Below are 27,980 nucleotides of genomic sequence, written 5' to 3'. Positions count from 1 at the left end.
GTCACGAGTGTGTTGACATGGCTCTTGCGGCTCAACGCATCTGCTACTACGTTAGCCTTCCTGGGGTGATAATGCAATCTCATATCATAATCCTTAATGAGCTCCAACCATCTCCTTTGCCTGAGATTCAACTCCTTTTGCGTGAAAATGTACTTCAAACTCTTGTGATCCGTGTACACCTCACAGTGGTTTCCGATGAGAAAATGTCTCCATGTCTTCAATGCATGCACTACGGCTGCTAACTCCAAATCATGGGTGGCATAATTCTTCTCATGGGGTTTAAGTTGTCGTGAAGCATATGAAACAACTCTTCCCTCCTGCATTAGCACTGCTCCAAGTCCTCGACGTGAAGCGTCGCAATATACTTCATAATCCTTGCGTTGATCTGGCAGAATCGCCACTGGTGATGTAACCAAATGTTTCTTCAACTCTTGGAAACTAGCTACGCATTCCTCAGTCCAATTGAATTTGGTGTCCTTCTTTAACAGCTCTGTCATGGGCTTAGCAATCCTCGAGAAATTCTCAATGAACCTCCGGTAGTATCCTGCAAGTCCAAGAAAACTCCGGATCTCTCCAACTGATGCAGATGATTCCCAGTTTGTCACAGTGTCGACTTTGGTGGGGTCTACTGCTATTCCTTCTCCGGATATAACATGTCCGAGGAATCCAACTTCCTTCAACCAAAACTCACATTTGCTGAATTTGGCGTATAACTGATGTTCTCTGAGCTTCTCAAGTACCAAACGCAAATGTTCCTTATGCTCCTCTTCATTCTTTGAGTAGACCAAAATATCATCAATGAACACTACGACGAACTTATCCAAAAACTCCATAAACACTTTGTTCATCAGGTTCATGAAATAGGCAGGTGCATTAGTCAGACCAAATGACATAACGGTATACTCATATAGCCCATACCTGGTGGTAAAAGCCGTCTTAGGTATATTCTGCTCTCGAATCTTTAACTGATGGTATCCTGATCGTAGATCGATCTTGGAAAATACCTTAGCTCCTTGTAATCGGTCAAACAAATCATTGATCATCGGCAGTGCGTACTTGTTCTTGATGGTCACTTCATTCAATCCTCGATAATCAACAACCATCCTCAACGATCCATCTTTCTTCTCCACTAGAAGTACGGGTGATCCCCCAGGTGAAGAACTTGGGCGAATATAGCCTTTATCCAGTAACTCCTTAATCTGCTTCTTAATTTCTTCCAAATCCTTAGCGGGCATCCTGTACGGTCTCTTAGATATCGGCCCTGTGCCTGGCAAAAGTTCAATCAAAACTCTATGTCTCTATCTGGTGGCATGCCTGGCAACTCTTCTGGAAATACATCCGGGTAATCCTTCACCACTGGTACTTCTTCCTGTACAACTCCTGATAAGGAATTTACTTGAGTCCTCTTCGGCACATGCCGGGATACATACTTAATCCTTCTCCCTTCTGGGGTGGTAAGCATAATCGTCTTACTGGCGCAATCGATGTTTCCTCCGTACATCGATAGCCAATCCATACCCAAAATCACATCCAAACCTTGCGACTCCAAGATTATCAAGTCTGAGGGGAAAACATGCCTACCTATGGCCAATGGCATCTGAAAACATCCTTGGCTTGCCATATACTCTGCTCCTGGTGAACTTACTAACATAGGTGTTTTAAGAACCTTGGTGGGCAGTTTATACTTATCCACAAATCCCCTTGATATGTATGAATGCGATGCACCAGTATAAAAAAGAACGAGTGCAGTAAATGACTTAACCAAAAACATACCTATTACTGCATCTGGCTGAGCTTCAACCTCCTCCACGCTAACGTGGTTCACATGTCCTTTGTTGAAAGGGTTCGGCTTCTTCCCAGAGCTTCCATTGCCATTTCCATTCTGGGCTTCCAGACATTCATTGGCATAATGTCCAGTCTTCTGGCACTTAAAGCAAGTGACTTGGCTCGGGTCTCTCTTAGCTGGGGTTGAAGGGTTGGTACAGTTCTGGCCGTTGCTTCCTCCATTACCATTACCATTCTTGGGGCCATTATGGTTGTGCGAACTACCTCCTCCATGGGTATGCTGAAACTGTCCTCCCGATTTCGGGGTAAAACGTGCCTTCTGCTGAGCTCCAGAATTGTACTTCCCTTGTCCATACTTCCTCTTACGGTTTTCAATCTGCTGTTGCTTCCCTTCAATCATGAGAGCTCTATCTACCAATTCCTGGTAGTTGTTGAAGGTTGCTACCATCAACTGCATACTCAGCTCATCATTCAGTCCTTCCAGAAACTTCTCCTGCTTGGCTGCATCTGTAGCAACGTCATCTGGAGCATAACGTGCTAACTTACTAAAGTCCTCCACATACTGGCCTACGGTGCGTCCTCCTTGGCGTAGGTTGCGAAACTCACGCTTCTTCATGGCCATAGCTCCTGCTGAAACATGGGCAGTACGGAAAGCTTGCTGAAACTGGTCCCATGTGACAGTGTCAATAGGGTGTGTGGCTGTGTAATTCTCCCACCATGATGCTGCGGGTCCATCAAGCTGATGTGCGGCAAATCGCACTCTCTCTGCATCTGTGCATCCTGCAGTGGTCAACTCCCTTCCAACTTTGCGGACCAAATCATCTGCAACAATCGGCTCGGTGCTGCTGGAAAACACCGGCGGATTTAGCCTCAAGAAACGGGCTAAGTGATCAACAGGTGGTGGTGGATTGTTGTTGTTGTTGCCTTGGTTTTGTACTAACACTTGCATCAGGGCATTCTGCTGCTGAATCAACTGAGTGATCTCCGGTGGGAAAACAAATCCGGTGTCGCGTCTCGGAGGCATCTGATAGGTTTAGAAAAGATGAGAATTTAGAATAGAATGAGGTCTAGAGGGAAAACACTACCCATATGCATATGAGACAAACACAAACAATATCAGTCAATCAAACAAGGCATACAATCGATCTAACTATCGTTACAAAGTGCTCGGACTATACTATATACATGGGGGAAATACTACTACTGATATGGTGGTCTACTAGAAATTTTGATCAGTCGAAGACTCCATGATATCTGCTCCAGCTTCATCAACAAAGTCATTTTCACTGGGGTCCGAGTCGGTGTCGTCGATGATGATGTAGTTATCCGGGCAAGTAGAATCGTCATCTTCTCCTCCTGGTGCTGGGTCTCCCATGAATACTCCGATCTTCTTTATCAGGTCGTCATTCTTTTCCAACAACGTGGCGATCTCCTCCTCATATCCATCGCGCGTAGACTTGAGTTCTTCCTCCAACTCCGTGATCTTGGTCAATGCCTTCTTCAGATCTATCATGTCTGTGCAGATCTGGTTCTCCTGGCGACGAATGTGTTGGTTTTGCTCCTGGATGAAAGCTGCAATTGATCCATCCTTCTTGGTGCTGATCATCTCCCATTGCTCATCTCGGCGTCCACAAATCTGATAAATAGTATCCTTAAGCTCCCTGTGGTAGACTTCTGCAATGCGTCCCATAGAGATGTGGGCTGCCATGCTCTTCCCTAAACTCCAGGTTGGTGCATCAAAGGAAAACTCTCTAGGTTCAGTGACTGGCGTAAACGTCCTTCCTGGAACTTGAACTTGAATCTTCCAGCCCTCCTCTTCTGGTAGTGTGGCTTTGTAAGTCCCGATGAAGCTTGGTATTCCAATGTTCAGGTACTTAGTGACTTCCTTCAAGTGTTGTCCAAAAGGTGTATCTTCATCCGGTTGCATGAACTTGGTCCTTGCATCCGCCATTCCTAAAAGAGTAGAAAGTGGAGAGGAGTCAGAAATGAGAAGAGAGTAGTGTTCTAGGGTTTAAGCTTAGTGGTCGTGTCCTACAGTCAGCGTGTGCTCTGATACCATCTTTGTAGCGACCAGACCTCAAACAGTCTGTGCTGCTGTGCACCAGTGTCATCCCTGGATCAGTAATGCTGACACGCATAGTACAAATGGAGGATTTATAACAGAGTAGCAATCACACACTTATTACAACGAGTATCTCAAGAGAGAAATAAGTATGACAAATATGGCTTAAGGCCATCTAAAAACGATAACAGCGGAAGACTTGGAAGATGAGTGAGTCCATCAACTCCAATGGCATCACTGAGTATAAGACCACGACCTAAGGCACCTTACTCGTCGTCTGAAAAGTCTGCAACATGAAACGTTGCAGCCCGAAAACGGGTCAGCACATGGAATATGCTGGCAATGTAACACATAGAGAGTAATGAACAGAATGATGCTATCACTACATGCATATATGGCTGGTAGAAGGCTCTATGGTTACAGTTTTGCGAAAGCCAATTTTTCCCTACTGCAAAGGAATAAATTTTATTTAACTATCATGGTGGTTGTTAAACATTGAGAATGGTTGACAGCATTCCCAATCCCAATTAAGTATCATCATTAACCCAACAGAATTAATTAGAGTAACATGATGAGATTCACATGATAATCCAAATACTAGATACTCAAGATATCCATAACCGGGGACACGGCTAACCATGATTAGATTGTACACTCTGCAGAGGTTTGTGCACTTTTCCCCACAAGACTCGATCGCCTCTGCTTGATTCTCGCACTACATGATGTTTGAGAAACGGATGATCGAGACACAGTCTTTCAGAAGCGTTAGCACCTTACGATGGGTAGACCGGTACACCTACATCCCCTACATCTGCTAGTCTACCACTGTAAGAGTTCACACAACTTAATCAACTATGCTAGAGCCCATAATAGCTTGTGGCTACACACGGAAGTTTCTATCATGAATAATCTCATGATCCCTTTGAACCTGGGTGGCGGTCCAAAAGAAAAACAGGCAATCCTGGAATACCCAGGTACCTCAATCCACCCAGATGTGAGTTTTAGTTGCCACCTTAAGGTTGACCATTAATTAACAATCTCACATCTGTCATGGTAACACTCAAACCCAATCCACGTCTACTAGCATAGCATAGCAATATGAGCAAACGTAGAAGTAACTCCCAAGGTTTGATAACAAAACAGGTAATAGGTACTACCTCAACTACTTCCCAATACCCACAATTTAATTAGATCCTAATCATGCAATTGTTTGAGGATTTGTCTAATGCAATAAAACTGGGTAGTAAAAGAGGTATGATCAAAGTGTTACTTGCCTTGCTGATGATCCGTGAAAGTTAGAGATTCGAAGTAGCAAGCGGCGCACTCCGGGTACTCTATTGCAAACAAACAAGCAAACAATAAGCACTAATCTAATGCACAGGTAAAACTCAAATAAAGATCTAACCAGAAAGTTCAACTTAAGAAATCCGGTTTGCAAAAAGAATCGAATCAAATGAAGCAACGAAAGTCAAACGGCGAATTTTAATTGAACTTTAATTGAACTTTAATTTATCATGAACTTAGTACCTGATAGTATTTTGCATGTCTAAGTTGTTGTAAATCAATGGCCCGTGCTACTGTTCCTTCGAATTTTAATGCGTTCCTAGAGAAAGCTAAGTTGAAAGATGATGGTAGCAACTACACGGACTGGGTCCGTAACTTGAGGATTATCCTCATTGCTGCACAGAAGAATTACGTCCTGGAAGCACCGCTAGGTGCAAGACCCGCTGCAGGAGCAACGCCGGGCGTTATGAACGTCTGGCAGAGCAAAGCTGATGACTACTCGATAGTTCAGTGTGCCATGCTTTACGGCTTAGAACCGGGACTTCAACGACGTTTTGAACGTCATGGAGCATATGAGATGTTCCAGGAGTTGAAGTTGATATCTCAAGGAAATGCCCGGATTGAGAGATATGAAGTCTCCAATAAGTTTTACAGCTGCAAAATGGAGGAGAATAGTTCTGTCAGTGAACATATACTCAAAATGTCTGGGTACCACAATCACTTGACTCAACTGGGAGTTAATCTTTCGGTTGATAGTGTCATTGACAGAGTTCTTCAATCACTGCCACCAAGCTACAAAAGCTTCGTGATGAACTATAATATGCAAGGGATGCATAAGACAATTCCCGAGCTCTTCGTGATGCTAAAGGCTGCGGAGGTAGAAATCAAGAAGGAGCATCAAGTGTTGATGGTAAAAAAGACCACTAGTTTCAAGAAAAAGGGTAAAGGGAAGAAAGGAAACTTCAAGAAGAATGGCAAGAAAGTTGCTGCTCAAGTGAAGAAGCCCAAATCTGGACCTAAGCCTGAGACTGAGTGCTTCTACTACAAAGGGACTGGTCACTGGAAGCGGAACTGCCCCAAGTATTTGGCGGATAAGAAGGATGGCAAAGTGAAAGGTATATTTGATATACATGTTATTGATGTGTACCTTACTAATGCTCGCAGTAGTGCCTGGGTATTTGATACTGGTTCTGTTGCTAATATTTGCAACTCGAAACAGGGGCTACGGATTAAGCGAAGATTGGCTAAGGACAAGGTGACGATGCGCGTGGGAAATGGTTCCAAAGTCTATGTGATCGCCGTCGGCACGCTACCTCTACATCTACCGTCGGGATTAGTTTTAGACCTGAATAATTGTTATTTGGTGCCAGTGTTAAACATGAACATTATATCTGGATCTTGTTTGATGCAAGACGGTTATTCATTTAAATCAGAGAATAATGGTTGTTCTATTTATATGAGTAATATCTTTTATGGTCATGCACCCTTGATGAGTGGTCTATTTTTGTTGAATCTCGATAGTAGTGACACACATATTCATAGTATTGAAGCTAAAAGATGCAAAGTTGATAATGATAGTGCAACTTATTTGTGGCACTGCCGTTTGGGTCATATTGGTGTAAAGCCCATGAAGAAACTCCATACCGATGGACTTTTGGAATCACATGGTACTTGCGAACCATGCCTCTTGGGCAAGATGACTAAAACTCCATTCTCCGGAACAATGGAGCGAGCAACAGATTTATTGGAAATAATACATACTGATGTATGCCGTCCGATGAATGTTGAGGCTCGCGGCGGGTATCGTTATTTTCTGACCTTCACAGATGATTTGAGAAGATATGGGTATATCTACTTGATGAAACATAAGTCTGAAACATTTGAGAAGTTCAAAGAATTTCAGAGTGAAGTGGAAAATCATCGTAACAAGGAAATAAAGTTTCTACGATCTGATTGTGGAGGAGAATATTTGAGTTACGAGTTTGGTCTTCATTTGAAACAATGCGGAATAGTTTCGCAACTGACGCCACCCGGAACACCACAACGTAACAGTGTGTCCGAACGTCGTAACTGCACTTTATTAGATATGGTGCGATCTATGATGTCTCTTTTACCGCTATCGTTTTGGGGTTATGCTTTAGAGACGGCTGCATTCACGTTAAATAGGGCACCATCTAAATCCGTTGAGACGACACCTTATGAACTGTGGTTTGGCAAGAAGCCCAAGTTGTCGTTTCTTAAAGTTTGGGGCTGCGATGCTTATGTGAAAAAGCTTCAACCTGATAAGCTCGAACCCAAATCGGAGAAATGTGTCTTCATAGGATACCCAAAGAAAACTGTTGGGTACACCTTCTATCACAGATCCAAAGGCAAGATATTCGTTGCTAAGAATGAATCCTTTCTAGAGAAGGAGTTTCTCTCGAAAGAAGTGAGTGGGAGGAAAGTAGAAATTGATGAGGTAACTGTACCTGCTCCCTTATTGGAAAGTAGTTCATCACAGAAATCAGTTCCTGTGATCCCTACACCAATTAGTGAGGAAGCTAATGATGATTGATACGTCTCCAACGTATCTATAATTTTTGATTGTTCCATGCTATTATATTATCTGTTTTGGATGTTTAATGGGCTTTAATATGCTCTTTTATATTATTTTTGGGACTAACTTATTAACCGAAGGCCCAGTGCCAGTTTCTGTTTTTTTTGCCTATTTCAGTGTTTTGCAGATAAAGAAATCAAACGGAGTCCAAACAGAATGAAACTTTCGCGAGGATCTTTCTTGGAACAAACACAATCCAGAAGACTTGGAGTTGAAGTCTGGAACTCCGTGAGGCAGGAGGGCGCGCCCAGGGGGGTAGGCGCGGCCCCACCCTCATGGGCCCCACGGAGCTCCACCGATGTACTTCTTTCACCTATATATACTCTTATACCATAAAAACATTGGGGAGAGCCACGAAACCACTTTTCCACCGCCGCAACCTTTTGTACCCATGAGATCCCATCTTGCGGCCTTTTTCGGCGCTCCGCCGGAGGGGGAATCGATCACGGAGGGCTTATACATCAACACCATAGCCTCTCCGATGATGTGTGAGTAGTTTACTACAGACCTTCGGGTCCATATTTATTAGCTAGATGGCTTCTTCTCTCTCTTTGATTCTCAATACAAAGTTCTCCTCGATGTTCTTGGAGATCTATTCGATGTAATACTCTTTGCGGTGTGTTTGCCGAGATCCGATGAATTGTGGATTTATGATCAAGTTTATCTATGAACAATATTTGGTTCTTCTCTGAATTCTTATATGCATGATTTGATATCTTCGCAAGTCTCTTCGAATTATCGGTTTAGTTTGGCCTACTAGATTGATCTTTCTTGCAATGGGAGAAGTGCGTAGCTTTGGGTTCAATCTTGCGGTATCCTTTCCCAGTGACAGTAGGGGCAGCAAGACACGTATTTTATTGTTGCCATCGAGGATAAAAAGATGGGGTTTATATCATATTGCTTGAGTTTATCCCTCTACATCATGTCATCTTGCTTAATGCATTACTCTGTTCTTATGAACTTAATACTCTAGATGCATGTTGGATAGCGGTCGATGTGTGGAGTAATAGTAGTAGATGCAGAATCGTTTCGGTCTACTTGACACGGACGTGATGCCTATATTCATGATCATGCCTAGATATTCTCATAATTATGCGCTTTTCTATCAATTGCTCGGCAGTAATTTGTTCACCCACCGTATTATATGCTATCTTGAGAGAAGCCACTAGTGAAACCTATGGCCCCAGGTCTCTTTCCTATTATATTGCATATCTTTTATTTACATCGCATCTCGTTTACTATTGCAATCTTTACTTTCCAATCTATACAACAAAAATACCAAAAATATTATCCTACTATCTTTATTAGATCTCACTTTTGCGAGTGACCGTGAAGGGATTGACAACCCCTTTATCGCGTTGGTTGCAAGGTTCTTGATTGTTTGTGCAGGTACTAGGTGACTTGTGTGTTATCTCCTTCTGGATTGATACATTGGTTCTCAAAAACTGAGGGAAATACTTACGCTACTTTGCTGCATCACCCTTTCCACTTCAAGGGAAAACCAACGCATGCTCAAGAGGTAGCAATGATGATCATGTAACTTCAGATCAAGTTACTACCAAACCTCGTAGGTCAACCACAGTAAGATCCGCACCAGAGTGGTACGGTAATCCTGTTCTTTAGGTCATGTTACTTGACCATGACGAACATACGAACTATGAGGAAGCGATGATGAGCCCAGATTCCGTGAAATGGCTTGAGGCCATGAAATCTGAGATGGGATCCATGTATGAGAACAAAGTATGGACTTTGGTTGACTTGCCCGATGATTGGCAAGCCATAGAGAATAAATGGATCTACAAGAAGAAGACTGACGCTGACGGTAATGTTACTGTCTACAAAGCTCGACTTGTTGTGAAAGGTTTTCGACAAGTTCAAGGAGTTGACTACAATGAGACCTTCTCACCCGTAGCGATGCTTAAGTCTGTCTGAATCATGTTAGCAGTTGCCGCATTTTATGATTATCAAATTTGGCAAATGGATGTCAAAACTGCATTCCGGAATGGATTTCTGGAAGAAGAGTTGTATATGATGCAACCCGAAGGTTTTATCGATCCAAAGGATGCTAACAAAGTGTGCAAGATCCGGCGATCCATTTATGGACTGGTGCAAGCATCTCGGAGTTGGAATAAACGTTTTGATAGTGTGATAAAAGCAAATGGTTTTATACAGACTTTTGGAGAAGCCTGTATTTACAAGAAAGTGAGTGGGAGCTCTGTAGCATTTCTAATATTATATGTGGATGACATATTGTTGATTGGAAATGATGTAGAATTTCTGGATGGCATAAAAGGATACTTGAATAAGAGTTTTTCAATGAAAGACCTTAGTGAAGCTGCTTATATATTGGGCATCAAGATCTATAGAGATGGATCAAGACTCTTAATTGGAATTTCACAAAGCACATACCTTGATAAAGTTTTGAAGAAGTTCAAAATGGATCAAGCAAAGAAAGGGTTCTTGCCTGTGTTACAAGGTGTGAAGTTGAGTCAGACTCAATGCCCGACCACTGCAGAAGATAGAGAGAAAATGAAAGTCATTCCCTATGCTTCAGCCATAGGTTCTATCATGTATGCAATGCTGTGTACCAGACCTGATGTGTGCCTTCCTATTAGTTTAGTAGGGAGGTACCAAAGTAATCCAGGAGTGGATCACTGGACAGCGGTCAAGAACATCCTGAAATACCTGAAAAGGACTAAGGATATGTTTCTCGTTTATGGAGGTGACAAAGAACTCGTTATAAATGGTTACGTCGATGCAAGCTTTAACACTGATCCGGATGAATCTAAGTCACAAACCGGATACGTATTTATATTGAACGGTGGAGCTGTCAGTTGGTGTAGTTCTAAGCAAAGCGTCGTGGCGGGATCTACGTGTGACGCAGAGTACATAGCTGCTTCGGAAGCAGCAGATGAAGGAGTCTGGATGAAGGAGTTCATATCCGATCTAGGTGTCATACCTAGTGCATCGGGTCCAAGGAAAATCTTCTGTGACAATACTGGAGCAATTGCCTTGGCAAAGGAATCCAGATTTCACAAGAGAACCAAACACATCAAGAAACACTTCAATTCCATCTGCGATCAAGTCAAGGAGGGAGACATAGAGATTTGCAAAATACATACGGATCTGAATGTTGCAGACCCGTTGACTAAGCCTCTCTCACGAGCAAAACATGATCAACACCAAGACTCCATGGGTGTTAGAATCATTACTATGTAATCTAGATTATTGACTCTAGTGCAAGTGGGAGACTAAAGAAAATATGCCCCAGAGGCAATAATAAATTTGATATTTATATTTCCTTATATCATGATAAATGTTTATTATTCATGCTAGAATTGTATTAACCGGAAACTTAGTACATGTGTGAATACATAGACAAACAGAGTGTCCCTAGTATGCCTCTACTTGACTAGCTCGTTATGGTTAAGTTTCCTAGCCATAGACATGAGTTGTCATTTGATGAACGGGATCACACCATTAGAGAATGATGTGATGGACAAGACCCATCCGTTAGCATAGCACTATGATCGTTTAGTTTATCGCTATTGCTTTCTTCATGACTTATATATGTTCCTATGACTATGAGATTATGCAACTCCCAAATACCGGAGGAACACTTAGTGTGCTATCAAACGTCACAACGTAACTGGGTGATTATAAAGATGCTCTACAGGTGTCTCCGATGGTGTTTGTTGAGTTGGCATAGATCGAGATTAGGATTTGTCACTCCGATTTTCGGAGAGGTATCTCTGGGCCCTCTCGGTAATGCACATCACTATAAGCCTTGCAAGCAATGTAACTCATGAGTTAGTTGCGGGATGATGCATTACGAAACGAGTAAAGAGACTTGCCGGTAACAAGATTGAACTAGGTATGGTGATACCGACGATCGAATCTCGGGCAAGTAACATACCGATGACAAAGGGAACAACTTATGTTGTTATGCAGTTTGACCGATAAAGATCTTCGTAGAATATGTAGGAGCCAATATGAGCATCCAGGTTCCGCTATTGGTTATTGACCGGAGATGAGTCTCGGTCATGTCTACATAGTTCTCGAACCCGTAGGGTCCGCATGCTTAACGTTCGATGACGATCGATATTATGAGTTTATGTGTTTTGATGTACCGAAGGTTGTTCGGAGTCCCAGATGAGATCACGGACATGACGAGGAGTCTCAAAATGGTCGAGACAAGAAGATTGATATATTGGACCATGTTATTCGGACACCGGAAATGTTCCGGATGGTTTCGGGTCAAACCGGAGTGCCGAAGGGGTTACTAGAACCCCCGGGGTAATTAATGGGCCACCATGGGCCTCATTGGACAGAGCGGAGGGGAGCTAGGGCAGGCTGCGCGCCCCCCTTGCAGTCCGAGTTGGACAAGGGAAGGGGGGGCGGCGCCCCCATTTCCTTCCCCCTCTCTCCCTCTCCTTCCTTCCCCCTCTCTCCCTCTTGGTGGATTCCTACTAGGACTTGGAGTCCTAGTAGGATTCCCCTCTTGGGGCGCGCCCTAGGGGCCGGTCGGCCCTCCCCTCCTCCCTCCTTTATATACGTGGGGGGGGCACCCTAGAACACACAAGTTGATTTCTTAGCCGTGTGCGGTGCCCCCTCCACAGATTTACACCTTGGTCATATCGTCGTAGTGCTTAGGCGAAGCCCTGCGCCGGTAACTTCATCATCACCGTCACCACACCGTCGTGCTGACGGAACTCTCCCTTGGTCTCAGCTGGATCAAGAGTTCGAGGGACGTCACTGAGCTGAACGTGTGCAGATCGCGGAGGTGCCGTCCGTTCGGTACTTGATCGGTTGGATCGCGAAGACGTTCGACTACATCAACCACGTTACTTAACGCTTCCGCTTCCGGTCTACGAGGGTACGTGGACACACTCTCCCGCTCGTTGCTATGCATCACCTAGATAGATCTCGCGTGTTCGTAGGATTTTTTTTTTGAAATTACTGCGTTTCCCAACAGCCACAATTTTCCCTTTGTTTTAAAATTGGTGAAGTGGCAATTACACAGTGGTGATTTGGCTTACATGTAGACGCCACATTAGTTAGAGCAGAGTTAGAACTTTTGAAATCAATTAAGCAAATATAATAGTGGGCAATAAGCTTGTTTATGTGTCACTTTTGCCTATTTACAGTAGAGAGACAAGAAAAAGAAGGACGCAAGAGCCGGTCTACAAATGCTCCTAGGTAAGAGCAAGGATAATAGTAGAGCCAGCTGTTGACTATATCTTATTGTCATATTTTTAATAGCCAACACAATAGCCAACATGTATATATAGTAGCTAACATTAAAAATGTACTAATTTATTAATACCTAACTCACTCACAAACCTACATACTTTCTTGGAGTTTGTAGGAAAAAGAAATCTTACAGTGCCCTTTGGTTTGTAGGAATGGATTCCTATTCGTATGTATGATAGGTTTCTATCCTTCACATTGCAAAGGATTTTTTTTTAGCTTAGGCTTCCCTTGGTTCATAGGATAGGAGTATCATAGGAATAGGAAACTTGTAGGGAACAAGATGACATGAATCCCAAGTCCTATGAATAGGAATAGGAAAAGATATGTCATTTGGTTCACATGGTAGGATTTTTTTCCATTGAGTCCACACTAATGTTTATTTTTCTTTAAAATGTGTAGGATAGGAACCAATCCTACATATGAATGTGAATCAATTCCTATAAACCAGAAGGGCTTCAAAGGAAAATTTCGTATAGCAATCCTATCCTTTAGAGTTCTTGCGAGATACCTCCAAACCAAAGGAGGCCTCAGACCTAATGGAAAAATTCCTTTCCTGTGAACCAAGTGACATCTCTTTTTCTATAGGAACCGAGATACATGTCATCATTTCGTATGATTTTCCTATTTCTATGAATTTTCTATCCTATGACCAAAGCAAGCCTTACTCTAAGAAGCGTAAATGAGAGGAACAAGAAATAGAGAAAGTGAAAAAAAACCAATACCCTTAGAGCCAATCATATTATATGAAGTGATTAATATTGCTAGCTCTGGATGGCATGATAGTCTTATACAACCAGCTGCTGGCTATATTATTGACCTTGCTCTGAGAGAGACCAAAGCACATGGCATTTACTCCCTCCTTCCTGGTTTATTAGTCCCTTCGTATCTTGTGTCAAATTGTGATCATAAACTTAACTAACGAAATGTTAATGCATGGCACCAAAAATTATATCATTGAATTTGTATTTGAACATAGTTTCTAATGATATAATTTTTTATGACATGCATTGACATTTTGTTAGTTAAATCTATGGTCTAAATTTGACACTAAATACGAAGGGACCCAATAAACCAGGACGGAGATAGTAAGAGTTGAATGGTAAAAGTATTTCACTATTTCATTTAGATTTTTTTAATAAATAACGCTTTTATTAACTTAAAATGTAGTATCAAGTGGATACAAAACACTTCATTTTAGAGTTGATAGGCCAAATCTTCACTCCACAAATTGTTGAGTATTTTAATGTCCAAATTAACAACCTTTATGCAAGTAGAGGATATAGTATACGGGGTAGACCAGGGCATAACAAAATGACGACCTGCCAATTTGTTCTCTATACTATGGGAAAATATGTCTTACATGCCCACATGGAGTATATATCTTTGTAATCATCTGGTCAACTTTGCTTAGCAAAGCGCGTAATACATTTTTTTTTGCACCGAACACAGGCTTAACAGTGAGTTGTACTTGCCTAATAACAGTATAAAAGAATTGTTGTACGATACACATTATGTTGCTATCGTTAAGGTGTTCAGGGTACTAAGTAGTAAAGGAAAACACACACACCAAAGGGTTACAAGAAATACTCCATGTGCATTTAACGACCATGTCCAGAAGATAATGGACATTGTTTGAAATGTGGCCAACTTTTTGTTCGAAGCGTGAGCTAATTTTGGTACAGTTTATTTTGTGTGAATTTCTTCAGATTTATGTAGGAGTGTGAAAACTTATATGTATAAGAACTTAAATTAATTTTGGCGCAAAAAATTACAAAATGTCTGAGCGGCAAATGTTAGTATTGAATTGGGAATCTCAAAACAGAATTGAGGTGGATGGCTGAACCAATTCAGTCTAGTCGCTACAACACGAACAGACCTTCACTAGAGAACTAAGAAATTCCATGGCGTCCTCTCTCCCATCCTCGTCGTCGTCTGCACCCAAAGCCGACGACGAGGCAGCGTCCCACAAAGAAATTTACGACCAACTCCGAGAGGTCGTGTCCACGTACCCGACGACTCCGAGGCTCAGCGGCATCGGCCGCCCATACGTCTGCCACCCGGACGGCTGGTACGCGTTCACGCCGGGGGTGCTGAACGCCATGGTGATCAAACGGCACCTCGAGGCGCGCGACACCGACGTCCTCCTCGCCACCTTCCCCAAGTCCGGCACCACCTGGCTCAAGGCGCTCCTGTTCGCGGCCCTCCACCGTACCGCCGACGGCGCGACCGTCTCGCGGCCCACAGCCCCCACCAGCTTGTCTCCCCTTAACTCTAGCTTGATCGTGAGAGAGAGAATTCAGAGAGGAAGAACACACAGAGACACTGAAGTTTTTTCTGTGCTGCGCTCAACACCTGCAGCCTTTTGTTTTCCTCTTCTTATTCATCAAGAGTACACCAACGTGCCCGAGCAACGTGCTCCACTACTGATCACGTCCATCCCCATGATCCGAGCTTCGTGCTGGGCCTACTACGACTGAGCCAAGGCGCACAAAACGCAACCAATTGGCGAGAAAAAACGCTAACAGAAAAACAACTAGCTACTGTCGAAACTGAATGTGTCTAGCGACACTTATCTGAAGAAAAAACCAACTAAATTCAGAGAAAGCCGAGGGAGACAGGGTTTAAGCCAACAATCTCCCCCTCAACCCTTGGCGAACGAGCTTGACGTCGACGATCCCAATCTTGCCAAGCAGCTCCTGGAAGCGAACACGGCTCAACGGCTTCGTCAGTATGTCTGCTTTCTGCTCCCTTGTACCGATGAACTCCACGGCCACCCATCTCTTCTCAACATAATCACGAATGAAATGATATCGAAGGTCGATGTGCTTACTGCGATCATGGAGAACTAGGTTCTTGCAGAGGGAGATCGCAGACTTGTTGTCAATGAACAAAGAGAACGGCGCCGCTGGTTGATTCATCAGCTCGCCGAAGAGACGCGCAAGCCAAATGCCTTGGCAAGCCGCCGTCGCCGCCGCGATGTACTCCGCCTCGCAAGATGAGATTGCGACGACCTTTTGCTTCTGAGATTGCCAGCTGACGGGGCTTTCACCAAGAAAGAACAGCACGCCAGAAGTGCTCTTCCTGGTGTCCACATCGCCGGCGTGATCGGAGTCGCTGAAGCCTGTCAGGGACTCGCCGTCGCCGTAGCGGTACACGCAGCCGTAGCTCAGCGTGCCCGCTATGTATCGAAGGAGGTGCTTCACTGCTGCATAGTGGTCTGCTGCTGGCGCCTCCATGAACCTGCTCAGGAAACCCACGGCGAACGAAATGTCCGGGCGAGTGTGTACAAGGTACCTCAGGCTGCCGATCACGCTGCGGTAGAGCGTTGCATCCACCGCGGCTTCCTTGCTTTCCTTTCTCAACGGGCACCGTGGCTCCATAGGAGTGCGAGTTGGATAGCATCCTGTCAGCCCAGTTTTGTCGAGCAGCTTGAAGGCGTACGCTGGCTGTGTGATCGTGGTGCGTCCACGCTCCTGCTTCACTTCTAAGCCAAGGTAGTAGCGAAGCAGGCCCAGGTCGCTCATGGAGAAGAGCTGCTTCATCTCCTCTTTGAACCCGAGGACCTCCTGTTCCTTTGCGTCGGTGATCACCAGATCGTCGATGTACACCCCGACGATGAGCAGGCTCTCGCCGGTTCCACGCGCGTACATGTCGTGCTCTGCGACGCTGCGCGTGAACCCGAGAGATGTGAGACTAGCATCCAGCTTGTCGTTCCACGCTCTTGGAGCTTCACATAGACCATACAGAGCTTTGATCAGCCTGTACACACCCTGCTCATGCCCCTCCGCGACGAATCCAGGTGGCTGGGACACATAGACCACTTCCTTGAGGTCGCCGTTCAAGAACGCCGATTTGACGTCCATATGGTGCACTTGCCAGCCACGGTGCGCCGCCAGCGCCAGGATGAGCCGCACGGACTCCAGTCTGGTCACCGGCGCGAACACCTCCTCGAAGTCCACGCCAGGGCGCTGCACGTAGCCTTTAGCAACGAGGCGGGCTTTGTGCTTGACGACGTTCCCTTCCTCATCCTTCTTCAGCTTGTACACCCATTTGAGGCCGATCGCTTGATGACCTGCAGGGAGCGTGGTGAGCGTCTAGGTGTTGTTGCCGTCGATGGACTGCAGCTCGTCGAGCATCGCCCGGCGCCAACAGTCCTCGTGCTCGGCTTCGGCGAATGATGCTGGTTCCTCCCCCGTCACTAGATGCAGCTCCTCATCATCACCACTGTCCTCCGATGGCGGGGGGCTCTCAGCACCTCCTGGTACATCAGAGGTTGAGCCGAGCAGCTCCTTGACCAGGCGATATCGATGTGGTGCAGAGACATTGTCCGCGTTGTCGAACAAGTCCGGCTGTACCGCCGGTGGTGACACGAAGGGCACCGGCGTGGTCTCTGGCGTGACCGCATCCGCTCCTCTCCCACGCGTGGGCGGCGACGTGGCCGCGGGCGTGTCGGGGACGATGCTGCCTGCAGCAGACGAGGCACGAGACGAACTTGCAGAGGTAGGTGACGACGCTGCTCTTTCTGTTGCAGCGGCCTTGGTGAAGCCGGTTCTTGCGGCGTACGCAGGTACTCGACGGTAAAGGAGCTGCTCACCGGCGACTCCCCCGGCGCCTCCCAGTTCCAGCGCGCCTCCTCGTCGAATACCACGTCTCTGGACACGTGCAGGCGCTTCGTCACTGGATCGTACATGCGGTACGCCTTGGACCCGATCTCATAGCCGATGAAGACCATCGGCATGCTCCTGTCGTCCAGCTTGCGCAGATGTGATCCAGCTGCCTTGACATGGCCAACGCAACCAAAGATGTGCAGGAACCTCACATCAGGCTTTCTGCCGTACCACGCCTCGCACGGTGTCATGCCAGCGACGGAGCGTGTGAAGCTGCGGTTGAGGATGAAGGCAGCGGTGAGCACGGCCTCCCCCCAAAATAGGTTGGGCACCTGCTTCGCCTTGAGCATGCTCCTCGCCATCCCCAGGAGCGTCTGGTTACGCCGTTCGACGACGCCATTCTGCTGCGGCGTGTACGGCGCAGTCAGGTGCCGCTGCACACCGCTCTCCTCGCAGTGTTTGTAGAATGTGGCCGAGGTGAACTCTCCGCCACGATCGGTGCGGAGCACGCGAAGCTTGTGCCCGGACTCCAGCTCGGCTGCGGCCTGGAACTTGACGATGGCGCGCGCGGCTTCATCCTTCGTCTTGAGCAGCTCCACCCACATGAAGCGACTGCGATCGTCGATCAGCACGAGCACGTAACGCCGCCCCCCAGGTGTTGGTGGAGAGACAGGGCCGCACAGGTCACCGTGCACAAGCTCCAGTGGTGCCGTCGCCCTGTACTTGGCCTTCTGCGGGAATGGAATGCCACGCTGTTTCCCTGCGAGACAGGCCTCGCACAGCTCCTCGGCGTGAGCAATGTGCGGGAGCCCGCGCACCAGCTCTTTCTTGGCCATCTTCTCCAGGCCGTCGAAGTGCAGGTGGCCGAGCCTTGCGTGCCAGCGCCAGGCGTTAGAGAGCGCCCCCGCAGCAAGGCACACTGGATGCGCAGGCATGAAGACGAGTTTGTACAGGCGATTGGTGGAGCGTGATACCTTGACGAGGAGCTGCCCGCGATCATCGCGGATGGTGAGCACGCCACGCCGGATGTGCACATCGTACCAGCTCTCATCTAGCTGTCCTAGGCTGACCACGTTGTTCTTCAGTGCAGGTATGTAGTACACCTGAGTGAAAGTGTTGTGATCACCCGTCTCGGCGGCGAACACCACCGTCCCACGGCCGCAGATCTTCACCATTGATCCGTCAGCAAAGCGCACTGTGCCAGACACTGACCTGTCCAGCTCCGCGAAGGACTCCAGGGAGCCTGTCATGTGATTCGTGGCTCCAGTGTCAAGGAACCACGACTGCCGCCCCTGATCGCCGTCGAGGGAGGGCGTGATGACGGCCTTCTCTTCGTTCAGAAAGACTTGGCCGCCGTTGTGCACCGCAGAGTTGCACGACGCGGTCACCAGTGTTGATGCAGGGGTGGCCACGTGATCCATGCCCTCGCGCACTTCCTCGACACACGCCATCATGAGGCCAGGACCGCCGTCCTCCTCTGCCTCGGCGAGGTTTGCGGCGGCGCCGACGGTGCTGCACCTACCTTGGCAGCCTCGTCGCGCTTCTTCTTGCGGCAGTTTTTGGCCCAGTGACCTTTCTTGCGGCAGTAACGGCACTGGTCCTTGTCCACGCCTTGAGCCGAGCCAGGCGGAGTCGAGGTAGGAGGCGGCTGGCCACTCCTCTTGCCGCGGTCGTCGTTCTTGATGCCAGAACCACCGCCACGGGGCTGGCGCTTGCGTGCCTCCCACTGTTCCTCCGTGAGGAGCAGCTGCCCGCCTGCGGAGCCGCTGCCCTGGTCACCATCCATGCGCTCCTCGATCGCGCGCAGATGGCCCGTGACCTCCTCGACGGTCAACGATGCAGGGTCGAGGAGGGTTTCCATCGAGAAGGCGATCTGTGCAAAGCACGAAGGAACTACTGAAAGGAATTTTCTCACTATTTTTTCTTCGTTGACGACGTCCCCCAGTGAACGCAGTGCAGCGGCGAGGTTGGAGATGCGGATGGCGAAATCCTGGATCTTCTCGCCGTCCGTGAACGCCACGGTCTCGAACTCAGTTCGGAGACGCCGCAGTCGTCCGTCGCGCACACAATTAGGTCCCTGGTACTGGACCCAGATCGCCTCCCACGCCGCTTTAGCCGATCCCTTCCCGATCAACATGCAGTACATGTCGGCCGGCGTCGATCGGAGCAGCGCCGCCAGGGTCTTCTTGTCGTCGACGTGAGGGACTGTATCGTCCTCGATCGCGTCCCAGAGCGACGCGGCCTGGAGGTTTACCTCCATGACCATCGCCCAGTGCGTGTACCCGCCACGCGTCAGCATCGGGAACTGCAGATTTGCGACGGAGCCACTGCTGGACTCGCGCACGACCTGCTGCACGACCACCTCGCCGCCACCACGTCGAACTCTACTCCTGCCGCGGCTGGGCGAGCGCCGTCGCTGCTTCGCGGGCGGAGGAGTTCGCGACTAGCGCGGCGTGCCGCTCTGCGACATGGCCACAGGATCTAACCGGTCTGATGCCAATTGTCTCCCCTAAACTCTAGCTCGATCGTGAGAGAGAGAGAATTCAGAGAGGAAGAACACACAGAGACACTGAAGTTTTTGTGTGCTGCGCTCAACACCTGCCGCTTTTTGTTTTCCTCTTCTTATTCATCAAGAGTACACCAACGTGCCCGAGCAACGTGCTCCACTACTAACCACGTCCATCCCCATGATCCGAGCTTCGTGGTGGGCCTACTACGACTGAGCCAAGGCGCACAAAACGCAACCAATTGGCGAGAAAAAACGCTAACAAAAAAACGACTAGCTACTGTCGAAACTGAATGTGTCTAGCGACACTTATCTGAAGAAAAACCAACTAAATTCAGAGAAAGCCGAGGGAGACAGGGTTTAAGCCAACACAGCTCGTCCCATTCCTGGAGGCCCGAGTCTTCACCAACGGCCGGATCCCCGACCTGAGCTCCCTCCCGGCGCCGCGGCTGCTGATGACGCACATCCCGTCCGTGTCGCTGCCGGAGTCCGTGGCCGCATCCGGCTGCAAGGTGGTGTACCGTGTACCTGTGCCGGGACCCCAAGGACTGCCTCGTGTCGCTCTGGCACTTCTGGAACGGGCTCGCGCCCGCACCGTGGGACCTGGTCGAGGCGTTCCGGCAGTTCTGCGACGGCGTGTCGCTGTTCGGGCCGTTCTGGGAGCACGCGCTGGGGTACTGGCGCTGGCACTTGGAGAGGCCGGCGCAGGTGCTGTTCCTGACCTACGAGGAGCTCGCCGCGGACACGCTCGGCCAGCTGAGGCGCCTCGCGGGGTTCGTCGGACGCCCGTTCACGGCGGAGGAGCGGGAGGCGGGGGTGGACAGGGGGATCGTGGAGGCCTGCGCCATGGAGAGCCTGGCGGGGCTGGAGGTGAACCGGTCTGGGAAGACCGACATGGCCGAGTCGTCGGTGCCCAACAACGTTTTCTTCAGGCGCGACGTCGTTGGGGATTGCAAGAACCACCTGACGCCGGAGATGGCGAGGAGGCTCGATGAAATCACCGAGAGCAAGTTCAGGGGCTCTGGCTTGGTGTTGCCACGGGCAACCACACATCTGGGGCGTGTTTGGTTAGTTTCTCCATCAGGCCTGGCTAGGAGAGCAAAAACGAGCCAGGCTGAGCAGGGTCTGGGTAAAGAAAAACAAGGCCAAAAACGTAGATGATCAGTTGATTGGTTGCCTGCATTAGGTGTCTTGTCATCGGGATGCAATTTTCACCCGGCGTTTGGTTACATACATGCATATGATTAGGAGTTAACAACAAAGCTTAACACCCTCCAGGTTTGGCATCTCATTTCGTCGAACACGTTGAGCGCGCCCGAGGTTCCTCTGCCCATCATGTCCACCGCCAGCTCCTGTCAGCATCAGCGCGAACCCCAGTGGGAACTTCCCCGGCGGGACGGTGCTGTTGATCCCATCCGAGCCGTGGCTCACGCCGAGAGTTCCATGGCCGGCCGGCGCCACCTCCACACGCGCCGGCGCGCTCGTCCTCGTCCGAGGAACCGCCAGGGAGCAGCGCCCCGGGCGTGACGCCGTTCGCGAGTCCCAGTACGGCGCCCGCGGCTGCTCGATGGCGAGGCCACCAGCGAGCTGGGCAGCGGGAGGCCGAGGGCCACGAGGAGGCGACGCGTGCCTGTCCTCGGCGAAGGCGGCGGTGTCGGCAGGGGTCGGCGAGGGAAGAGGCCCGACAGCCGTATTCACATCCACGACCGCGTAGCTGAGGGCGGCCGACGCGCTGCGGAGAAAGTGAGCAGCACGGCGGAGTTGAGGCTAGCTAGGGAGAGATCAGCGTCGTTCCTTCCGGCCATGGCGACCACCACGCGCAAGGAGGAGGGGCCGGACAAGCGCGTGAAGCAGCAGCAGCAGGGGGGCACCAAGCTCTACTCTAGGATGCTCTCCAAGGACGTGGCCATCGCCGTGCCGTCCTTCCGGGTGTACTACGGCGTCGCCTCGGCCGGCTCAGTGCCCTTCCTGTGGGAGTCGCAGCCGGGCACGCCCAAGAGCTCGCCCTCCGTCCGCGGTCGTGGTGGCCTTTGGGCGGCGCCCGAAGTAGAGGAGCAGCGGGATGGCGAGCGGCGTGCCGCAGGACTAAACCACCATGGCCATCCACAAGCTGCCGCCGCCCTGGTGTGGGGGAAGCGCTCGCGCCGCCGCTCTCCGGCATCGTCATCCGCGGCAGGGGGAAGGCGAGGTGCGTCCGGTCCAGCCCGGCCTCGCCGCTGGACTACAGCGCCGGCTCCGCCTCCCTCCACTCCGGCGCGTCCACCAGCGGCGGCGAGAACGGCGCCTTCTGCTTGCCGTGGCACGGCCGCACGGGCACCGCGCTGGCGACGACGACGAAGGTGCCTGCTGCCGCCCCCCGCTTTGCTTTGGGTGGATCCGCTCTCCCATGCTCCCATGGCGGACGGGATCGCACTGGAGTGGAGTAGAGGGAGAGTGGGGAGGGAGGATTAGGGAGAGAGAGGGGGATTAACTCGAGACACACGTCTTCAGAGAGCCACCCACGTGCGCCTCGATGCATCGCTCGGGCCTGGCTCTCGGGAAACTGCCGATTCGGCCGTTTTCAACGGGCCAGGCCTAGGGGTGCTTTAAGAACCGTGCTATGCAGGCTGAACAGTGTTTGCAGGCAACCAAACAACCGAGGCCCAAAAAGATGCTGCACCGAGCGGGCCTGGTTGGGCTCGATGCGGGCAACCAAACACGCCCCTAAAGATCTGAACTAGTGGATTCATCAACATCTACCAAAAATATTCCTCTTCATAGTCCACATCTCCACACCTCTCCATTTTCCACTCTGCTTGATTTCTTGATATCAACAACATATTTTCAATAGCTGCATTCTTAACGGCCAAAGTAAAGATTAACAACATATTTAAACTTAGGGTGTAGACTCACCACCTGTGTTCGATCCGCTGCCGCTTCAATTAGAGCATCCCCAGCCGGCCTTCTCAAATCCTTACACAAACACACCCAGCCGATGACCGGACAGGAGAGAGAGAAAAAATGTCTCAGTTAGATCTCTCGTATTATCCTTATACGTCTGAGCTGTCCGTGAACCTTCATATTGAGACTAAATGTACGGAGGATACGAGGGCTCGCGGACGCAACCGAACGCGTTCGGTCAGTACGCCACGTAGGACGCGGCCCACCCAGGACCACATTTTCTCTTTCTTTATTCTTTTTTCTTCCTTCTCTTCATCTCCACCAATCACATGTATGAGCATCTACAACCGGATATGTCAAATATGGCCCCTCAAACGCCCGCGGATGTGTCCGCGGGAAGTGACCGGGCAGGCCTCAAATTTCACTTGTTGCATCCGGGCATCTCATACTAGATTCTTAAATCCATACAAAGACATGCAAACGAAATAACCTACGTACTACGTCGATCACCTAGCTACTCATCGTCGGAGATGTCGACGATCTCCGTGCGCGGCTCCGGCAGGATTGACGCAGCTGCAGTTCTGGCTCCTCCGGCTGCTCCGCTCAGGCCTCCTCTGCCTCTATCTTCGCGTTGGGTTCGGCGAAGAGCGCGTCGGACTCCGCCTGCTCCCGCCGGAGGAACGCCCTGTTCGCCTCCACATAGGCCTCATCCTGGATGGACTCCAGGATGGCCTGCTGCTCCGCCATCTCGTCAGACTGGTCGACGGCGAACTCCGCCTCCGCATGGTCCATGTTGAAGCTTGGCAGCTACTGCTCCGCCTCGTCCGCCTTCTCCACCTCCATCGGAGCCAGCTCCTCCTCCTCCTCCTCCTTTGGCTCCGGCGAGTGCGGAGGCAACCCGACAGCGATGCGGGCTGCGCGCGCGGCTTGTCTCGCCCGGATCTCCTACTGGATCTTGGCGCGACGCTCCAACATGAGCATCGCATAGTAGGTTATCTTACTCCGAACCATGGCGGATCACCGGAGCATGGGCAGAGCGCCGGAGCGGGAGAGGGAGGAGGTGGATGGTTTCGGACTGGCGGCGCGGAGAGGGGGGAGGTGGATGGACTAGGGTTGCGGGACTCCGGCCGGGTTAAATAGGCGCATTTGCTCTCGAGCGGCGAGCCGGAGTGGCGCCATGCGGCGTTCACACCATGGCGATAGAGGAGGCGTCCATCGGACCGCCAGGTTTTCGGGCGAGTCCACATGGGACCCCTTCGTCATTCCTACGTGGCCATCTAGGTCACAAAAACGTGACCGGCTAGTGACCGGGCGGCCCGCCCGGGCGTATAAGGCGGGTTTGGGGCGGCGGCTATAGATGCTCTAAGTGACCGGACATATAAGAAAGAAAATAAGAAATATGGTTGCATTGACGGGCAAATAAGAGTTCAAAACGGATATGCCTAGACACAAACTTTGAGGGATAAGATTTGTTCGTTGGGGCTGTAGATGCCCTTAAGGGATGTATCGTTCTTTCTTTAGGTCCTCTTAGATTTAAAGGATTTCTAATGTATTTTCGAAGGATTCTAATCTTACGGATTTTTTGTCCTTCGAGGGTTGTTTGATACATAGGATTGGATTACAATCAATATGAATTCATAGGATTTACTTGTACTAGTTTTCATAGCTAAAAATTCATCCACTCCACCCCATGTGAAAAATCCTACGATTTTCCTGCATACAATCAAACGCTCATACTAATTATGTAGGATTCAGAATGACATGTCACTCTATTCCTCTGGTTTTCCTATTCCCGCAGTTTACAAATCCTGTGATCAAAGAGGCCCTTGACCATTTTTTGGGTGGACTCTTGTCTTTACCGTTCTCTCACACAAAACTCTAAAGCTCACACATCTAAACCCCTCAATGATGCATTTATTGAGTAGATCCAGTATGGAGAAAATTACGCATTTCATCCTTGAACTCTCTGGCGCACAATAGTTTGGTACTTCAACTCGAGAAACATTACAATACGGTCTCTATATACATGAAAATACGTAACATGTGCAGTCAAATATACAGTTCCCTTCGATGGTCCATTGCTCTTGTGCCGTCACGTGGCACAACTCTTTTGCGGAAAACCCTCTTGTTTCTTTTGGAAATCAACCCACACTCCACTGTGGCCCCCATGCATGGCCTTTTATGATCGATCCCAGCTCTACATGCCATCGTGCAGCGCGGGTGGCTGATTAGACTCACGCGCGACGTGTTGTGCAGGCAACTGGTTGGAATCTACAAGATGCCTCGCGTCGGCCCTGACGACGGCGACGGTGGAGTCGTTGACCTGGATGGGAGGGAAGAGGAGTAGTTAGTTTTTTAACGAGTTTCGTTCAAAACTTTGTAAAAAACCAAAATTTTGAATGTTTGAATGAATTGTGGAATGTTTTGAATTATTTGTTTGAATGCCATGTTTTGAATGAGTACTCGTGTCGTCGTGCGTGTGTTTTGGAGTTAGACAGGCCTGAAGGCACCTGAATGTGTAACTACCAATAAATTTAGTGATCATCATAACTATATATCATTCATCACAGCAAGTAAATAAATACAATTTGAACTAATTAAACATACATCAGGTCTTAACATTACATAGATCAGGGGCTGCCATCAAAAGTGGCACACATCAGGTTTTACCAATGTCAAAGGTAGGCCCTAGTTAATTAATTTGCATGCTCTTTCACATCTTCAATCCATCAGCTTGCAGTGGTAACCAAAACATCCTTGTTCAATTTTCATCTGTAAAACAATGCAGCTATCTCCCAGCTTTTCATCATACTTAGGGCTACCGAGGCTGAACTATTGCCACTGTGTCATAATACATATTATCAAACTTCAGTGCTACAATAATATTATAAAAATGCAATGTTTTCTTACTGCTACAAAGGTATGTGATTCACAATACTAATAATATTACTAAACATTAGCTAAGTGCACTATCTTTGGGGTTTACTAAGATTAACATTCAAAATTTAGTACACTCAATACTAATAATACTAGTAATATAAAAAATGACAAAAATGCAATGCTTCTTTCTAAGATTAGCTAAGGACATTAACATTGGGGTTTGCTAAATCCTACGTAAATTTTTTCTAGATACGATATCAATGAAAGACTAGCTAACTACATTAACATTGGGTTTACTAAACCCTACCTACAAATTGTCTAGATAAGATGTCTATGAGGAATAAGAAGATATCTCTACCGCGCAACGATGGAGCCTGCAATCCTCAAAGAGCAGCGGGGGAAGCGGGGATAGCGACGAGGCAGGGCTACCTCCCTTGCATGCAGCCTCTTCCTTCACTGATTGGCTGGCACCGGCGTGTCCTCCTCGTGACCAACCACATCGCCATGACCAGTCGTGCCATGGCCAGCCAGTGCTGTGGGCCATCGCCAGCGCTGTGGCTGCCCTGAACCGCGCCATGACCCATGCCACAAGCCGCGCCATGAGTCGTGCCCTGTCTGGCGCCATGACCGGCGCCATCACCATACATGCGAGACTTGTAGGCCCTCTAGTGATGTCTCTGCACCGAATTGTTGCTTTTCTTCTCCATCATCGCCCAATAGACGATCTCCACCGGAAGAGCGCCCGCCGCGAGCACTCTGGGCTTCTCCTCTCTATGACACAACCAGCAATGCCAACTGCCTCCTCGTGGATCATCGACTGGTGAGGGAACCACGAGCATATCTTGCACAGTCGGGCAAGTTTCTACACACCATCGGCGGCCACCTAAACGGGGATTGCCGCCAACAAATGAGTGATCTGCATTGTGCCTTGGAGATTGGATGGCGACATATGGGTGATCTATCGACGAGGGTTAGGGATTTGGGCGAGCTCGGGTTAGGGATTTGCGTGAGATGAGGGGTTTTGGGTGAGAGAAAGATGAGGATGCGACGATACAAAGAGAGAGGAGTGGTGGAGTGGAGGCGACTAGCTTATTGAATAAGGCTGCAGCGATTTGACTATTAGACGTGTGCGACTGACATGTGGGCCCAAGACGATGACGCTGGCACGTGGGGCCATGGTGGACCATGGGTGGATTTCCAAAAAGTGAGGGGGTTTTCCGCAAAAGAGCACGCGGCGGCACTAAATAGATCGACCATCGGGGGGACCATACATGTTACATATTTTCATGTATAGGAACCATATTGTAGTGTTTCTCGAGTCGGGGTACAAAACTTTTAGGCGCGAGAGAATTCAAGGACGAAACGTGTATTTTTCTCTCCAGTATGGTATTATTTGGCTTTGTAAAGCTATGCTTATGCTGATTTACACTGTATCTCCTTCTTGAAGCATCTTTCCTGTCAAACAAACTTTGCAAAGTGACAAAAGCGGAAGCAAATCTACTCACCCCAACCTTAGGCCCTTCCTAGTGCTCCACGGTGGACAGGTGCTAAGCATGCTAAATAAACGAAAAAATGACATGACACAATAATTAAGGAGGAGAGAGAGCACTTTGATGACCCCAGAAAGAACCAATGCCCAAGCACGTTAACCTAGGAAACCACTTAAATGAAAGAAACTGACCAATGCTTGAAAGAGTTTAGGTGCTAAATCATTAAATAAAGTGAGCTTAGTAACAACAAGTAAGCACCTATGCATTGGGGGTTGAATTGCTAACCTATTTAATGCACTTAGCACCTCATATAAGCACCTTTGCATTTATGATATCTCTCCTCTTGTAGCAATCCTTATCAATGCCATAGTCTTGTGATATACATAGATGAAGATGGCAAGTTTCTTTGTTTGATCTATCACCCGCTCGTACGGCTTGACCGGCAAGCCCGTGGCTTCGGCCTCTTGCTCCATCTGGTTTTGGACCTTCAGTGGGCTAAATTTCGTGTTTTGATCCTTTTGTCAAACAAAATCAAGATCTGACACCGGTTTGAAATATTTTCGCGATTTGACCCTTTTGCTACCGCCAGGGGTACTGGCGGTAGGGTTAGACAGGCTACCGCCGGAGTCCCTGGCGG

At 48.7% G+C, this 27,980-nt stretch overlaps 1 pseudogene; it reads left to right on the top strand.

Annotated features, from left to right (window-relative positions):
* The first annotated feature begins 14,881 nt into the window (after positions 1-14,881).
* Positions 14,882-22,586, top strand: LOC109771746 (cytosolic sulfotransferase 5-like; annotated as a pseudogene).
* Positions 22,587-27,980: the final 5,394 nt, after the last annotated feature.

This window comes from Aegilops tauschii, chromosome 5 (assembly GCF_002575655.3).
Source record: "Aegilops tauschii subsp. strangulata cultivar AL8/78 chromosome 5, Aet v6.0, whole genome shotgun sequence".
Lineage (NCBI taxonomy): Eukaryota > Viridiplantae > Streptophyta > Magnoliopsida > Poales > Poaceae > Aegilops > Aegilops tauschii.
This window is presented reverse-complemented; position numbering and strand designations above follow the sequence as displayed.